At 42.4% G+C, this 16,430-nt stretch overlaps 1 protein-coding gene across 7 annotated transcripts in view; it reads left to right on the top strand.

Annotated features, from left to right (window-relative positions):
- Positions 1-677: 677 nt before the first annotated feature.
- LOC115150149 (band 4.1-like protein 3) overlaps positions 678-16,430 on the top strand; it is a 94,322-nt gene continuing 78,569 nt past the window's right edge. For 2 of the 7 annotated variants that reach the window (XM_029693146.1, XM_029693122.1), the window contains exon 1: positions 683-800. The gene's annotated coding sequence lies outside the window, so the exon portion shown is untranslated. The other 5 variants (XM_029693171.1, XM_029693156.1, XM_029693141.1 and 2 more) reach the window with 5 other exon arrangements.

The raw sequence follows: 16,430 nt of genomic DNA, 5'->3' as shown, positions 1-16,430 counted from the left end.
GTAGTGGAATATCAATGTTGTAACTCAACCTTAACTCAACACCTAGCAACCTCGTCAAGAAGGTTGGACCTCTTGGCGTAACCGTTAAGGTGTTGGCTTGACAGTTGCTCGAGCTGGGTTTGAGTCCTGGTCAGGGCTAACTTCCGAATTGGCTACAATGGCGTTAGAAGCGGGATGGCGCACGTGAGGCCATCGGGGAGGTGTGTATGCATGAGGGAAGTGTGGAGAAACGCTCTCCTGAGGGAAAGGGTTAATATTGCGACCTTAATCCAACAACTAGCAACTTTGTTAAGAAGTTTGGACCTCTTGGTATAATGGTTAAGGTGTTGGTTTGACAGGTTTTGGACCTGGGTTCGAGTCCTGGTATTCACAACAATATGTAAATAAGTTGAAGCAAATGATTTTGTCGATTTTTAGATTTATATAATAGATAATAGTAATCTAAAAAGTATTACAGAAGTTTGAATAAGTAGGCTATGTGTTCCCCAAGGTCAGTTTCCAATGTGTGATAGCTTCTATTTCTTTTATTAGGACCTCTCCATTGCAGGAGGGGGATTTTGCGCACATATAATAGTATAATTCACCCGGTATTATCCATCTGTGGGTGGGTCGTGTTTTGTCATAAGGTGGGCATCCTTGGCTATCCCAGAATTCCGTTTTTCCCGGTGTAGAGTGTAGCAAGCTATTTTGGCTACTGCAGGCAGTGGCAGGATGACATAGGGGAGACTTTACCGGTCTGTAGCTAAAGCTTGGAGGAACTGCACCTCAGACCAGAGATTTTGGAGGACACAGCATACCCGGTAAAACGCTACTAACTCCATCTTTCAGAAAGGAGGGTCATGTGTTGAATTCAATAGCCGCACAATAATTGTGGAAAGAGAGAAAATAGTTTCGTTATCGAGGTTTTCATCTGAAAATGTGACGTGCCGGCATCGCATCATTTACAGTAGGTGACGAGGCGGATTCCTTGCACCAACAAATACTGCTCAGGTGTAGAGCAACATTAACCTTTAAGACGAATAGAAATGTGCATCTTTATTTAGTCTTTGTATCCAGTATCCCACATTGTAATTTGAGAAACTATGCATAGGCTGCTGTGTAGCCTAGTGTATGTGTTTATTTTTACTCAGGATACTGTATATTATCCATGTGATCAAAACGCCCGATGCCTACTGCCTAGTAGCGACTGGTTCAAAAGTGTCTAGGCCTAATAATACCATTACGCACGGATTCTTGCGCATCAGACAAAAAGTTGTCCGTTTTATTCTGTTTGGAGAGCTGTGCGCTTTTGTGTGCTCTTTACTATTGCGTAATGCGTAGCGTCTAGCGGTTGTGTTACTGGTAGACTAGACTATATCACTGGCGTATAACAGTTATGACTTGCAATCGTGAAGTTCCGGTCTCGGTTTTCGAGATGTGCTTCTGCAATGCGGTGGGTGTGGCCTGGCTGTTCGGTAGATGGAGAAAGGACATGAGAGGAGAGAGGAGAGCGCCTCTGTGGTCGCTTTGTCCTGGTTTACCCGTCTGATGGGGCGTTTTTCAGCCCACGTCATGGTTAGACAGTGAGAGCAGATGCTACAGTCACAGGTGATGGTGCATTGTGCAAAATGAGTCAGAAAATCTAACTGTAGTTGTCCATTGTTTACTATTTTTGGATGTGTTTTGTTTTGGTCTCATCTTTCGTTATGGTGCACCACAAAGGGGTTAAAAATAGGCATGTGTTTGTGTGTGTAAATGTATAATAAACCAATGGTCAGATTTTTTTTTAAATCATCACTTGATTTATGATGTATAAAATACTAAAACTGTACCACAAGAAAATGCCATGACTGACATGAAATGAACTGGATGTTATGATACTGCCTGCACCACTCTGCTTGAAATGAACTGGATGTTATGATACTGCCTGCACCACTCTGCTTGAAATGAGATGGATGTTATGATACTGCCTGCACCACTCTGCTTGAAATGAGATGGATGTTATGATACTGCCTGCACCACTCTGCTTGAAATGAGAGGGACGTTATGATACTGCCTGCACCACTCTGCTTGAAATGAGATGGATGTTATGATACTGCCTGCACCACTCTGCTTGAAATGAGATGGATGTTATGATACTGCCTGCACCACTCTGCTTGAAATGAGATGGATGTTATGATACTGCCTGCACCACTCTGCTTGAAATGTTTAAAGTCACAGGGCAACTGGAACCTTCTTTATTTTCATAGCATATTTGAAGAGGTAGGCCATTCAACATGTGCCCATACCAATACTTACTCTTTCCAATTAGCGGACATGGACGTGAGGTCCACAGAATAGTGATTGTCATGGCTTCTTTTACATTAGCTGCATGGTAGGGTTGTGTTGTTGACCAGTGACACCTCTTCAGAAGGTGACTCACTCAAAGCCTGTTGATGTCAAACAGAGAGAAAATAAACAAACTGGCACAGATTTCTGTTGTGCTTTTCACTAATACCTGCCCAATATCCTTTATCTTGGCCAGAGCTCAGCTGACCATTGGTCAATATTAGCGAAATAGCTTTCATTTTAACATAGCAAAATGTTTAACGGTTGTAAGGTTTTGGATAGTAGAAAGTGGCATGGCCGTGCAGTGCAGTTTTAAACCTTGTATAGATCTCTTCAGTCCAGGAGCAGTGGATCGGTACCATTTTCCTTGTGGACGTGTCGCATCCCCTTGTCCTATGACTTAAAGTGCTTTTATGCTGACTACGGACTCCTGCAACAATACTGCTACTGTGCTGAGGTGTAATGTCACATACAGAATCTCCTACCATAACCAAAAGGTTTATAGTGTATATTATTGTAGTGGACCAGTGGACCTGGCATCCAAATGATAATGCTTGACTTGTCTTGATTTCTCAGTCTGTGGACCCTTGTATACATCTCGTACATTTTCCCATCCTGCATGTTTCCCTGTGTGTACTCTTGGAAAGCCTTGTGTGATTGGGAACAGTTGGTAATCAACCATGTGTCCTTGCTGAGAATAGTTAATTGGCTTCGGTCTCCTGTGTCTAGTGTTTCAATCACTGGATGTAGGCTACAGTGGAACAATTCACAGAGCAGCAGCCTTCTTTTAGGCTACAGTGGAACAATTCACAGAGCAGCAGCCTTCTTTTAGGCTACAGTGGAACAAGTCACAGAGCAGCAGTCTTCTTTTAGGCTACAGTGGAACAATTCACAGAGCAGCAGCCTTCTTTTAGGCTACAGTGGAACAATTCACAGAGCAGCAGCCTTCTTTTAGGCTACAGTGGAACAAGTCACAGAGCAGCAGCCTTCTTTTAGGCTACAGTGGAACAAGTCACAGAGCAGCAGCCTTCTTTTAGGCTACAGTGGAACAATTCACAGAGCAGCAGCCTTCTTTTAGGCTACAGTGGAACAAGTCACAGAGCAGCAGCCTTCTTTTAGGCTACAGTGGAACAATTCACAGAGCAGCAGCCTTCTTTTAGGCTACAGTGGAACAATTCACAGAGCAGCAGCCTTCTTTTAGGCTACAGTGGAACAATTCACAGAGCAGCAGCCTTCTCAGAGCAAAGCAGGAAGAAAGTGAAGCTACTGGGGCATTTCTGTCAATGGCAGGATAAAGGCGTTCGGTTGTGCTCCCTTATCTCATTCAAGATAGTTCACAGTACTTTTAGGCTGCCGCTATGCAGTGTGAGTACACAATCACTCCGATTACTGCATGGAGACTAATTTATACCATCAGATATGCTTTATGTAAATTATGCTTAGCAGAGCTTGCTGCATCCACTTGTTTGTGACTCAAGGAAGTGTGCCTTAGCACAAGGGCACCATGGACAGCGCCACAGGCTTTGACTAGACAATCAGACCCAGTTCAAGTCCTGTAACACTGTTGTAGGCCCGATTGACCTTCACTGGAAGGGCCAGTGAAGGTCAATCAGGAAGCCTTGTAGGTGCGCTGCTGCTTTGTCATCAGGATAATTCAATGTCATTGAAACAGATATATGCAGTTTCTCCCCAGAGGTTTTCACAAAACACTGCCGTTCCCTGGTGCAGCCTGTGCGTTGAACCATAAGCAGTTTAGAGGAACTTATTAACACTGGTTATGTGAGGGTTTGGTGGTAACCTCTACATTGTTTATTTATTATTTTTTTATACCTTTATTTCAACAAGGAACACAGACTGAGACCAAGGTGTCTTTTACAGCTGGGCCCTGCGTATACATGTTTACACATACAGTTTAGGTACAATGATTAAGAAACTACACAAGACAAACAAAACGATCACAGTTAACACAAATAAAATGCCGCAACAGATTACATTTACACATAGGTTATTCTCCTAAGCACAAGAACTTGCATTACCCGAAACAGTTACAAGCAATACAAAAATAAAAATCCTCCAATAAATATTTAAAATGGGCAAGGGGGACAAGAGTCTCAAGTTTAAGTTTAGTCTGCAGGCTATTCCATAGGCAAGGAGCGTAACAGGAAATGGCAGCCATACCCAACTCTGTGGAAATCGCATGGGCCTCAAGTGTAATCGTTACAGCAACAACTAAGAATATAACTTGTTATTGTTCTTATACCATGCTATGACCACTTTATCCTGTGCTTAATGTGAAGCGTTATCCAAGGTTTTATAGAGGTTGTATCTAGGTTTTTGGAGGTTGTATCTAGGTTTTTGGAGGTTGAATCTAGGTTTTTGGAGGTTGTATCTAGGTTTTATAGAGGTTGAATCTAGGTTTTTATAGAGGTTGAATCTAGGTTTTTGGAGGTTTTATCTAGGTTTTTGGAGGTTGTATCTAGGTTTTTATAGAGGTTGTATCTAGGTTTTTATAGAGGTTGTATCTAGGTTTTTATAGAGGTTGTATCTAGGTTTTTATAGAGGTTGTATCTAGGTTTTTATAGAGGTTGAATCTAGGTTTTTATAGAGGTTGAATCTAGGTTTTTATAGAGGTTGAATCTAGGTTTTTATAGAGGTTGAATCTAGGTTTTTATAGAGGTTGAATCTAGGTTTTTGGAGATTGAATCTAGATTTTTGGAGGTTGAATCTAGGTTTTTGGAGGTTGAATCTAGGTTTTTGAAGGTTTTATCTAGGTTTTTGAAGGTTGTATCTAGGTTTTTGGAGGTTGTATCTAGGTTTTTGGAGGTTTTATCTAGATTTTTATAGAGGTTGTATGTAGGTTTTTTGAGGTTGTATTCTCCATTTCTAATAGTAATACTCTGGCCATGTATAGGCCTATAGACAGTATATAGGCCTATAGACAGTATATAGGCTTATAGACAGTATATAGGCCTATAGACAGTATATAGGCCTATAGACAGTATATAGGCCTATAGACAGTATATATGCCTATAGCTCTATATGGATTATAATCTTCACGGTATGCAGAGCGGCTGTCCTACATTTTTTGAATGACAGCCTTTAAGCACCCTCTGTAATTGTCTGGATCTGTGTATATTACTGTAACATCTAACTCCATGTGCTTTAGATTCCATGGGATATATTCTTTAAGATGAGAACAAACAGAAAAACTGTTGGAGCTTAATATGCAGATCTGATCAGTACATGCATTTTTAAAAATTAGGATCTAAAATCCAATCCTTCTATTTTTTTCTATCTTATAATTATTCTATTTTTGCCATCTTAACCAGATTCTGTTTGCAGTTAGATGGACCTGATTGAATAATTCATATTTCTCATTAGTGAAATGCTATTGGGTTTATTTTGAAGAGGTCATTTGGTAGTGTGGTGAGCATGCATGCCTGGTCAATAATGTTAACGTCATCAGTATTAGGCTATATGAAATGCTCTGCTATTACAATGCCTGCTTTCTTTGCTTTGCCTTCAGTGGGGTAGGGTTGCTAGGTTACAGTAGCTTACTCTTTTAATGATACCTAATATTTCAATTAAAAAAAAAAAACGTTGTTTTCGTAATTGCAATTCTATTCTCTTAATTTCAGGAAAGAAGTGATTCATGTTTGTGTGGATACCAAGAATTGGACTAATTCCTTATTCATGAGCAGTGTGGTTTTGGGCCATTAATGTAAAATGTGTAAACCCATATAATAATTGGGCTCATCTAAACCATGTCAGCTGGTTGAACCTCTCTCCCATCCAGATCAATGTTGCCCTCAAGACTCTTTTTCATCTGTCCTTGTCTTATTTAGCCTACTTGCACAAAACAGGTTTCTTCTGTGATAGGCCTTGATTACGGAAGTCCAGAGAGGACATATTAACAAAAATATATAATTCCCTCGTTATGTTGAGATCACAACTTATTTATCTCATGATCTCTACATAATGAAAGTTGTTTTGCTGAGATCACGAGATAATCAAAAGTACCACGCATCATCCATTTATTTGTTCAGATGCACGACAACCCCCCCATCAAGGAGCCCTGTGGCTGCATTGATCGCAATGCGCTTGTGGGACATTTAAGCCCTGAACGATGCCTAACAGGCATCTTGTCTCTCAGGCTGCATGCCGCCCCCCCAAAACCACAGCCAATCGCATGCAAGGAACAATATTGCTAACTTGGCTAGTATTGTGAGCTAGCTAACAAGCTAGCTTGCTATCTATGCTGGTTGTTAGCTTGCATAACTGATATGTGCATAATTATAAGGGACACTTCATGTTTTGTGGATAATATTAACATTTACACTGGGTGAGCTCCATTCCTGACAGGCTGATCAGATTAAACTTCAGCCTCAAAGGCGGATAAGTCAGGATGCTGCCTTTTAGGCTGTTTTATAGGTAAGGCTCCTTGCAGGCAGATTAGCTGTCAAAGTGCTTTATAGGCAGATACATATCTGGTCCAGGAGGTGAGTTCTATTCCTGGCAGGCTGATCAGACTCAATAGCATCCCCAGAGGCTGATGTCAGGATGCTGCCTTGTATGCTTTACATTTACATTTACATTTACATTTAAGTCATTTAGCAGACGCTCTTATCCAGAGCGACTTACAAATTGGTGCATTCACCTTAAGATATCCAGTGGAACAACCACTTTACAATAGTGCATCTAAATCTTTCGGGGGGGGGGGGGGTAGAAGGATTACTTTATCCTATCCCAGGTATTCCTTAAAGAGGTGGGGTTTCAGGTGTCTCCGGAAGGTGGTGATTGACTCCGCTGTCCTGGCGTCGTGAGGGAGCTTGTTCCACCATTGGGGTGCCAGAGCAGCGAACAGTTTTGACTGGGCTGAGCGGGAGCTGTGCTTCCTCAGAGGTAGGGAGGCGAGCAGGCCAGAGGTGGATGAACGCAGTGCCCTTGTTTGGGTGTAGGGCCTGATCAGAGCCTGAAGGTACGGAGGTGCCGTTCCCCTCACAGCTCCGTAGGCAAGCACCATGGACTTTCACCATGGACTTTCACCATGGGCTTTCATATGTAAGGCTCCTTGCAGAATGCCTACAAGGCAGCATCCTGATGTATCAGCCTCTGAGGCTGCTATTGAATCTGATCAAGCTCTGAGGCGGAAATTGAATTTGATCAGCCTGTCAGGAATGAAGCTCACCCACTGTAAATGTAAATATTATCGATAAAACATGAAGTTTCCCTTACAATTATACACATATCAGTTATGCAAGGCAACAAACAGCATAGATAACATGCTAGCTAGCTAGCTAGGTATCTAGCTAACAAGACTATCGAGCTAACTAGCTAGCTCACTTGCTCGTTCGTTCACAAGACTAGCGAAGTTAGCTGTGTTTTTGCTTTCATGTGATTGGCTGTGGTCTCGGGGATGGCACACTGCCTGAGAGGCAGGGCTGCTTGTCAGGCATCGTTCATGGTTTAAATGTCCCACAAGGGCATAGCTCCCCCACGAGCTCTTAGCTCAAGGTAAGGGACATTTACCTTGCTAACTTTCTCATTTATAAACTGATAATGAGCTCCAAAAACAAATGAAAGCATGATGTTAGCATGAAATGTAGCCAAACTTCTCTTAGTGTAGCAATCAGTAGAAACGTATGTGCTGGTCCACCGAGGGCTCTGCCGTCTCAGCCATACTGTCAATCAATACGTCACTCCTATTTATAGAGTTTCTCTTGTGATCTCGACAAAACAACCTTTGTTATGTAGTGATCGTGAGATAAATAAGTTGTGATCTCGACATAACGAAGGAATATTTTTCTTTATTCATATGTCCTCTCTGGACTTCCGTACTTGATACAGCGCGTTGTGACAGACAGAATCCATGACGTACATCAACTCCCCCCAGTGCGTCTATTCAACTGTATACTTCCCCCCCTTCTCTCCCTGTGCGGTCTGGGGGAGAATCCTGCCTCTGTGTGGGCCGCTGGCTGGTTAAATTGAAGGGCTCTTTGGTAAAGAGGACCAGCTGCTGCGGTGAACTGGGTAATTGTCTGGAGCGGTTCTCTGAACTCTGCCGGCACACTGCCGGCCCACTGGTACCATTAGTAGAACAGTAAGATTAAGGGAGATGCCATGCGGGGAAGAAAGCAATCAAATTGAAGGAGACAATCTGGGCCTTTGGGAGTAATTCAAGAGAGAACAGCAAGGTGGAGGAAGCAAGTGTAAGATAAAATTCTATTTGAAGAGGGGACATAGGCTGTTGGTAGTCTCTGTGCTGTAAATAGAGATAGGAGAAGAAGGGTTCAGATGCTATCTAGTCAGAGGAGTTTGTTTTCTTTTAGATACTTTGAGCATTTGATTGAGACTGCCCGGAGTGCTGAATGGGCGAGGTTTACACTTCTGTGGCTATTCCAATTTCACCAGAATAACTCAATCAAACGCAGCTTGAGTATTTGAATGAAAACGAACACCATTTGAACCCAGCTGTGTCTGACTAGAAGACAGCCCATAGTTTGAAGCTATACGTTCTCTAGAAGAGTCACACAGTACCTCAGGCAGAGAGACAGACTTTTGATAAGTACACTCCGGATACAGTAAGCCAGTAAATGTCAGAGCGGTCATCTCTTTCAAACAGCTGTCTGCATTCCAGCTGTGAGTGGAGAGAAGGCCCCAGATAGTTTCGCTGGGCTGAGTCACAGACTATAGATTGTATTGTAACAGATCCCAGTACACACAGGGATTCTCTGCACAGCTATGCTCAACCCAGTCTGTATTGACAGCCTCGCTAATTTTAGGCCCCAACGGTTGAGAAAGATAGATATGGGGAGAGTAGTATGGATGTAAAGAGACAGAGAACGCGAGAGAGAGTGAGAGAGAGAGAGAGAGAGAGAGAGAGAGAGAGAGAATCATTCATGACACAATGGTAGCCCAGAGAGACACTTTCCCCTGGGGCTTTAGCAAGGGGCTTGTGTGCAAAATACCATACATCAGTTTCCACCAGAGGTTGAGAAGCTACCCATTTGTTTTAGATAACATGTTATTTTTTGTAGAACTACTGGGTTTTGTCTCTGTGGTGAAATTCCCCCATTCCCCCTCTGATCATTGTTGGTTTTCACCTTGCTTCATTGGCCATGAAAGTTGACTAATTCTGGTTGAAACATTTTTACTCCTCTGAGAAATAAATTACCTTGAAATGATGGCTTAAATAATTCATATTTCTTCTTACTACAAACATAGAGAAATGTAAAATGTTCATGATATTTCAAGCAAAAATACAGTAGGGCTACATTTACAACATTTTATGATTACAATTTCCTTGTATTTCCTGACCTTCATGGGCGATACGATCTTTGTATGACATCTCTTCAGTGCTGTATCTTACGTATGTTGTACTTAGAGCGTATCATTTGGACGGAAGTAATGTCAGCCCATCTTGTATAACGAAGTAGTATTAATAACACAAGTGTAATGAACACAAAAAAACCTGCTTTTCTCAAGAGTGGAATTGACTTGCTATGGATGGAGGCCATCCTTTTAAGATTAGCCTATAACTCAGGGTCGTATTCCATTTGTCACATTGGCATAAATGATTCGGGAGACAGGCGCAGGAATGCGTAATAGTTTTTTTTATTAGGCCCAAATTATGGCGTGCCGTGTAAAGGCACGGGGACGAAGACCAAACAAACATGTACACAAAACACGGGGTTGAAACCCAAACAAAAGAGCGAGGAGTACGTCGAAAAAATAACACACTAGCACAATGATTACCACACGGGATGAAACCCATAATCATCTGCACAGTCCACAAGGACACGAAAGTCCAAAACACACAGCACAGGTACTCACACGCACCAACGGACATTGGAACAATAATCGACAAGACCATGGAAACCAAAGGGCACATATATACAAATACTAATCAGTGGGAATAGTGTGCGTGATGAATGTTCCGGAGGGATCCGTGACACCATTAATCCTACAGTAGTAATACGGTGAAGAGAAGAATGTCCTTGCACAGCGAGAAAGCATTTAAAGGGGAATTACACACCAAAACAAAAAATTGTATTCTGGAGTGATTTAAGCATTGACATGGACTCAGAACATCCATTTTCGTTGTTTCTTTATGAATAATTGTAATATTGAGAGTTAAAAAAAAGACAGAAATCCCAAAACCAGGAAAAGTAAAACAGAGAAAACAGAATTTGAAAAAACACAAAATATAATTTTATGGGGCCTGTCATACCAAATACTGTTTATGAGCCATTATCTTATCAAGTATATTGACAGAAACACATCTCTTGGACCCGGGGAAGACATGCTTGCGACATGTTTCATTTTTTAAAAGGAGCTCTCATGCTAGAAAAGGTTGGAGTCCTTTGTGCATTACACTGTTCAGTCAGAAACAAGGAAGGCATACCTGGGTTTGATTGAATAGGGCTCCTAGAAACAAAGCCCTTTTTCTACTTACCCAGAGTCAGATGAAGTCCTTGGATACCATGTTTATGTCTCTGCTAGCTGTACCAGTAGACTCCCAGTCATTGCTCTAAATGCTAGTTAGCAATGGCTCAGGGAACTACCTTCAAACACAGAGAAATGTTTATTCATATTCATCTGACTCTGGTTAGCAGAAAAATAGTTTAATTGCCCAAAAATACAAATAAAGGACTTCATTTAGGGCTGGGTGGTATACCGTATTTTATGATATACCGGTATTGATGCAGGGACCGGTTTGAGTTTTTACTTCTACAACGGTATTTGAATGTTTGGTTTGTTAGATGTGATATGCCGTGTGTAAACATCCATTTTTATATTTTACTCCGCCACTTGAGTCATCTCTCTGCTCTCGCTCTCTCCATGCCGCTTTCCACACAGACCTAGCCCCGCCCCCTGTCACTCAATGAGCGCATTTGTTGTTCCTCTACCACAAGACACTTCCATTCAGTCTGCATGGTCAATACAGCACATGCAACAATGATGACAACAACGATGCTGTTTTCACTTTGTTTATTATAAATCCTCTAGCGTTCTATAATTACACTATTCATTTGTGTTTCTTACATATTTTCTTAGCAAGTTGGGTCTAAATCTTGTTAGCCACTAATGCTATTTGCTAGTGGGCTGGCTAGATAGCTAGCTAATACATTTACTGAGTCAGAGCAAACCAATTAGCTATACATCCTGATAATACCAGTGATGGTGTAGACCTAAATCAGCATATTGTTTGTGCAACAGTATCTTCTAAATCAAAGAGGAATAATTGAGGCATGACTATGTTAGCTACTTGAAGTAGCTAAGAGAAAACAATCAATGTAGCCAAAGATTATAGTGTCTCCTAGGAAACGCTTACCAACACTTTGGTCCTAACCTGACACAATAACTCCTCTCTGGCAATTTCATTGTCATGTCAAACAACACTGTATGCAAAGTGACCACTATCATATTCTTACTAAAATTACAATAATCATTCTATTTCCATGATTCCAACAGTTCACCCAAGTATTTTGCTCTAAATCACAAGACAAATCGCCATTGCAACATTTGTTTAAAAAAAGGCCTCGATTTTTTGCCCATATCGTGCAGCACTCTGTGGCAGTGTGAAAATGATCTCAAATGAGTGTAGGAAATACAGAAAATGATTTTGGGTTGAAGTTGAATTGAACAGTATAAACCAATTAGAATGGAGAAAGACTCATTGAAATCACTTAGAATGGATGTGTTGCCATCCTAGGATCACTCACTACTCATAAAGCACATTTAGAACTTATATTATTAAAAAACAAAATACCGTCAAATAATGTCATACCATCCATTTTTTTTTAATACTGTGATATGATATTTGGCCCATATAGCCCAGCCCTAACTTAACTGCCCAAATCTCTTTAACTCTTAGTGCCTGATTTCATCCCTGACCCTCCATGGAAGAAAGGTGACATGGGGAAAGACAATCCTATGCTTCTTTCAGAGATCTGAAAATATCCCCCAGCACGTCACAGCTATGTTAGAGGATTTTATCGCTCCCTAGGTGTCAGTGGGGCTGTCTCAGAACATTTCCCAACATCCCCTCTGGCAGATTGTTCGGAGCGACTCCCGTCATTACCCATCAGCCTCTGAGAAGCGGAGCATGCTGGGGGATATTTTTAGATCTTTGAAAGAAACGATAGGGGGAGGGAAAAGAAAGGAAACCAAGCTGTTGCCTTCTTGCTGTTTACCCATTTGTTTGAATTGGTGTAAAAATGCGATTGAGATGAGATTGTCCTCAGCTTTTGTCTGCTTTTTTCTTCTCTATCTCAAATGTTTTCCCAAACTCTAGCAGTGAGGTAAAAGCCTACCCATTGGTTAAAAACAAGAATAAAACGATGGGCTACAACAAAACTGTCCGGTTAAAAGTGAGAGATTGAGCTGGCTAGGTCCAATTTTTAGTATGGCGATATACACTATATATAAAAAAGTATGTGGACACCCCTTCAAATTAGTGGATTCGGCTATTTCAGCCACACCCTTTGCTGACAGGTGTATAAAATCAAGCACACCGCCATGCAATCTCCATAGACAAACATTAGCAGTAGAATGGCCTTACTGAAGAGCTCAGTGACTTTCAACATGATACTGTCATAGGATGCCACCTTTCCAACAAGTCAGTTCGTCAAATTTCTGCCCTGCTAGAGCTGCCCCGGTCAACTGTAAGTGCTGTTATTGTGAAGTGGAAACGTCTAGGAGCAACAACGGCTCAGCCGCGAAGTGGTAGGCCACCAAGCTCACAGAACGGGACCACCGAGTGCTGAAGCGCGTAGCACGTAAAATCATCTGTCCTCGGTTGCAACACTCACTACCGAGTTCCAAACTGCCTCTGGAAGCAACGTCAGCACAAGAACTGTAGGTCGGGAGCTTCATGAAATTGGTTTCCATGGCCGAGCAGCTGCACACAAGCCTAAGAAAACCATGCTCAATGCCAAGCGTCGGCTGGAGTGGTGCAAAGCTCGACATCATTGGACTCTGGAGCAGTGGAAACGCGTTCTCTGGAGTGATGAATCACGCTTCACCATCTGGCAGTCCGACGGACTAATCTAGGTTTGGTGGATGCCAGGCGAACGCTACCTGCCCCAATGCACAGTGCCAACTGTAAAGTTTGGTGGAGGAGGTATAATGGTATGGGGCTGTTTTTCATGGTTCGGGCTAGGCCCCTTAGTTCCAATAAAGGGAAATCTTAACGCTACATCATACAATGACATTCTAGACGATTCTTTGCTTCCAACTTTGTGGCAACCGTTTGGGGAAGGTCCTTTCCTGTTTCAGCATGACAATGCCCCCGTGCACAAAGCGATGGCCATACAGAAATGGTTTCTCGAGATCTGTGTGGAAGTACTTGACTGGCCTGCACAGAGCCCTGACCTCAACCCCATCGAAAACCTTTGGGATGAATTGGAACGCCGACTGCAAGCCAGGCCTAATCGCCCAACATCAGCGCACGGCCTCACTAATGCTCTTGTGGGAGTCCCCGCAGCAATGTTCCAACATCTAGTGGAAAGCCTTCCCAGAGGAGTGGAGGCTGTTATAACAGCAAAGGGGGGACAAACTCCATATTAATGCCCATGATTTTGGAATGAGATGTTTGACGAGCAGGTACTTTTGGCTATGTAGAGTACCACACATAGCATTTCTATGATCCACAAATCCCCGATTTACATTAGAGAGGGTCTGTAGAGCAACACACACACACACACACACACACACACACACACACACACACACACACACACACACACACACACTAATATAGGTAATTTCAGCCTGGAATGTAGCGTTTATTGAGCTCATTCCCTTCACTACTCCTACAGCAGACTCTTCACTACTCCTACAGCAGACTCTTCACTACTCTTACAGCAGACTCATCACTACTCCTCCAGCAGATTCATCACTACTCCTACAGCAGACTCATCACTACTCCTCCAGCAGATTCATCACTACTCCTCCAGCAGACTCATCACTACTCCTCCAGCAGACTCATCACTACTCCTCCAGCAGACTCATCACTACTCCTCCAGCAGACTCATCACTACTCCTACAGCAGACCCTTCACTACTCCTACAGCAGACTCATCACTACTCCTCCAGCAGACTCATCACTACTCTTCCAGCAGACTCATCACTACTCCTCCAGCAGATTCATCACTACTCCTACAGCAGACTCATCACTACTCCTACAGCAGACTCATCACTACTCCTACAGCAGACTCATCACTACTCCTCCAGCAGACTCATCACTACTCCTCCAGCAGATTCATCACTACTCCTACAGCAGACTCATCACTACTCCTCCAGCAGACTCATCACTACTCCTACAGCAGACTCTTCACTACTCCTACAGCAGACTCATTACTACTCCTACAGCAGACTCATCACTACTCCTACAGCAGACTCATCACTACTCCTCCAGCAGACTCATCACTACTCCTCCAGCAGACTCATCACTACTCCTCCAGCAGACTCATCACTACTCCTACAGCAGACTCTTCACTACTCCTACAGCAGACTCATTACTACTCCTACAGCAGACTCTTCACTACTCCTACAGCAGACTCATCACTACTCCTACAGCAGACTCTTCACTACTCCTCCAGCAGACACATCACTACTCCTACAGCAGACTCATCACTACTCCTCCAGCAGACACATCACTACTCCTACAGCAGACTCATCACTACTCCTCCAGCAGACACATCACTACTCCTACAGCAGACTCATCACTACTCCTCCAGCAGACACATCACTACTCCTACAGCAGACTCATCACTACTCCTCCAGCAGATTCATCACTACTCCTCCAGCAGATTCATCACTACTCCTACAGCAGACTCATCACTACTCCTCCAGCAGACTCATCACTACTCCTCCCAGCAGACTCATCACTACTCCTCCAGCAGACTCATCACTACTCCTCCAGCAGACTCATCACTACTCCTACAGCAGACTCATCACTACTCCTCCAGCAGACTCATCACTACTCCTACAGCAGACTCATCACTACTCCTACAGCAGATTGTAGGAGTAGTTAAAAAGGATGTTCCACTCCCCACTTTTACCCTTCCGACTTTACCTTTGGAGAGAGAACCATTTCCCCGTCAGCACAAATCAACAGGCCACATTTGGGAGCGGTTCATTTCAAAGTCTAATGCCCTGGTTTTATTTGGCCGTAAATTCTATTAGCTTCTATCCGCTCAAGGACACTCTTTTTCCCTCTTTGAATTATCCCCTTACATTTAGTTCTTTGCCTTGTCAATGGACTATTTTCTGTAATGTTTAGAGAAATATGTATATTGTTTTTAAGAAAAACACATTCTTTCTCTATATGTTAATTGGAATGGATTATACAATATTTGCAGTCACTGTTAGACTAATGAAGCTAAGGTTATGCAGTTGAGGGAAACATTGTCTAGTAAAAAAAAAAATTATGAGAAGTTTTAGCATTAGGCTATAATTCAGTGTGATTTGTATGCTAATATCTGATTACATCCACACTGGCAGGTGGAGAGTCTTTACAAATCAATGCTAATGTCTGATTACATCCACACTGGCAGGTGGAGAGTCTTTACAAATCAATGCTAATGTCTGATTACATCCACACTGGCAGGTGGAGAGTCTTTACAAATCAATGCTAATGTCTGATTACATCCACACTGGCAGGTGGAGAGTCTTTACAAATCAATGCTAATGTCTGATTACATCCACACTGGCAGGTGGAGAGTCTTTACAAATCAATGCTAATGTCTGATTACATCCACACTGGCAGGTGGAGAGTCTTTACAAATCAATGCTAATGTCTGATTACATCCACACTGGCAGGTGTTGCGTCTTTACAAATCAATGCTAATGTATTTTGACCAGAATCTCACCGCAATGTTACGTTGTTCTCATTTCTATCCAGGCATTGTTGATTATAATTTACATTATTAGGATAATTTGCATCAGACATATGTTCTAATCTAGATCAGAAATTAGCAATCTTTCTGTAGCATTTTGTTTAATTTGCACAGGCATGCTCATGTCACCTCTTGTCATAGCTAGTCTACATCCCTTCCAGTTTTTACACCCGCGTTGCCCTGAAGCTCGGATATGAAAAAAATCACTAAAAGTCATTTT

Source organism: Salmo trutta, chromosome 2, assembly GCF_901001165.1.
Source record: "Salmo trutta chromosome 2, fSalTru1.1, whole genome shotgun sequence".
NCBI classification, from domain to species: domain Eukaryota; kingdom Metazoa; phylum Chordata; class Actinopteri; order Salmoniformes; family Salmonidae; genus Salmo; species Salmo trutta.
Note: the sequence above shows the minus strand (reverse complement) of the source record. Positions and strands in the feature narration are given on the sequence as shown.